Raw genomic sequence first — 2,500 nt, 5'->3', positions numbered from 1 at the left:
CCGGGTCTACTGGGACGGCCTCGGGCGGGTCCGGCTTACCGGGGCCCCGGCCGGATCAGCCTTTCTGTTTCCCCCGCCACGATGGATGCACGGGATCCCGGCTCCGGCGCCGCGGGCCTCGGTCGGGGACCTCCGCCTTCGCCTCGGTGCCCCCGCCGGACCCCGGGGGTGTCCGCGCCGGGCAGTCTTCCCGGTCTACCGGGGCCCCGGCCGGATCAGCCTTTCTGTTTCCCCCGCCACGATGGATGCACGGGATCCCGGCTCCGGGTCCGCGGGCCTCGGTCGGGGACCTCCGCCGTCGCCTCGGCGCCCCCGCCGGACCCCGGGGGTGCCCGCGACGGGCAGTCGTCCCGGTCTACCGGGGCCCCGGCCGGATCAGCCTTTCTGTTTCCCCCGCCACGATGGATGCACGGGATCCCGGCTCCGGCGCCGCGGGCCTCGGTCGGGGACCTCCGCCTTCGCCTCGGTGCCCACGCCGGACCCCGGGGGTGTCCGCGCCGGGCAGTCTTCCCGGTCTACCGGGGCCCCGGCCGGATCAGCCTTTCTGTTTCCCCCGCCACGATGGATGCACGGGATCCCGGCTCCGGGTCCGCGGGCCTCGGTCGGGGACCTCCGCCGTCGCCTCGGCGCCCCCGCCGGACCCCGGGGGTGCCCGCGACGGGCAGTCGTCCCGGTCTACCGGGGCCCCGGCCGGATCAGCCTTTCTGTTTCCCCCGCCACGATGGATGCACGGGATCCCGGCTCCGGCGCCGCGGGCCTCGGTCGGGGACCTCCGCCTTCGCCTCGGTGCCCACGCCGGACCCCGGGGGTGTCCGCGCCGGGCAGTCTTCCCGGTCTACCGGGGCCCCGGCCGGATCAGCCTTTCTGTTTCCCCCGCCACGATGGATGCACGGGATCCCGGCTCCGGGTCCGCGGGCCTCGGTCGGGGACCTCCGCCGTCGCCTCGGTGCCCACGCCGGACCCCGGGGGTGCCCGAGACGGGGAGAGGGCCGGGTCTACCGGGACGGCCTCGGGCGGGTCCGGCTTACCGGGGCCCCGGCCGGATCAGCCTTTCTGTTTCCCCCGCCACGATGGATGCACGGGATCCCGGCTCCGGGTCCGCGGGCCTCGGTCGGGGACCTCCGCCGTCGCCTCGGCGCCCCCGCCGGACCCCGGGGGTGCCCGCGACGGGCAGTCGTCCCGGTCTACCGGGGCCCCGGCCGGATCAGCCTTTCTGTTTCCCCCGCCACGATGGATGCACGGGATCCCGGCTCCGGCGCCGCGGACCTCGGTCGGGGACCTCCGCCGTCGCCTCGGTGCCCCCGCCGGACCCCGGGGGTGTCCGCGCCGGGCAGTCTTCCCGGTCTACCGGGGCCCCGGCCGGATCAGCCTTTCTGTTTCCCCCGCCACGATGGATGCACGGGATCCCGGCTCCGGGTCCGCGGGCCTCGGTCGGGGACCTCCGCCGTCGCCTCGGCGCCCCCGCCGGACCCCGGGGGTGCCCGCGACGGGCAGTCGTCCCGGTCTACCGGGGCCCCGGCCGGATCAGCCTTTCTGTTTCCCCCGCCACGATGGATGCACGGGATCCCGGCTCCGGCGCCGCGGGCCTCGGTCGGGGACCTCCGCCTTCGCCTCGGTGCCCACGCCGGACCCCGGGGGTGTCCGCGCCGGGCAGTCTTCCCGGTCTACCGGGGCCCCGGCCGGATCAGCCTTTCTGTTTCCCCCGCCACGATGGATGCACGGGATCCCGGCTCCGGGTCCGCGGGCCTCGGTCGGGGACCTCCGCCGTCGCCTCGGTGCCCCCGCCGGACCCCGGGGGTGCCCGCGACGGGCAGTCGTCCCGGTCTACCGGGGCCCCGGCCGGATCAGCCTTTCTGTTTCCCCCGCCACGATGGATGCACGGGATCCCGGCTCCGGGTCCGCGGGCCTCGGTCGGGGACCTCCGCCGTCGCCTCGGTGCCCCCGCCGGACCCCGGGGGTGCCCGCGACGGGCAGTCGTCCCGGTCTACCGGGGCCCCGGCCGGATCAGCCTTTCTGTTTCCCCCGCCACGATGGATGCACGGGATCCCGGCTCCGGCGCCGCGGGCCTCGGTCGGGGACCTCCGCCTTCGCCTCGGTGCCCACGCCGGACCCCGGGGGTGTCCGCGCCGGGCAGTCTTCCCGGTCTACCGGGGCCCCGGCCGGATCAGCCTTTCTGTTTCCCCCGCCACGATGGATGCACGGGATCCCGGCTCCGGCGCCGCGGGCCTCGGTCGGGGACCTCCGCCGTCCCCTCGGTGCCCACGCCGGCCCCCGGGGGTGTCCGCGCCGGGCAGTCGTCCCGGTCTACCGGGACGGCCTTGGGCGGGTCCGGTTTACCCGGGCCTCGGCCGGCCTAGAGTGTTTCTGTTTCCCCGCCTTGATGGATGTACGGGATCCCGGCGCGGGGGCCCCGGGCCTCGGTCGGGGACCTCCGCCGTCGCCTCGGTGCCCGCGCCGGGGCCCTGGGGTGTCCGTGACGGGCAGCCGTCCCGGTCTACCG

The sequence above is a fragment of the Pituophis catenifer genome, unplaced genomic scaffold (assembly GCF_029215685.1).
Source record: "Pituophis catenifer annectens isolate HBS135680 unplaced genomic scaffold, rPitCat1.0.hap2 SCAF_60, whole genome shotgun sequence".
In the NCBI taxonomy this organism is placed as follows: domain Eukaryota; kingdom Metazoa; phylum Chordata; class Lepidosauria; order Squamata; family Colubridae; genus Pituophis; species Pituophis catenifer.
Note: the sequence above shows the minus strand (reverse complement) of the source record.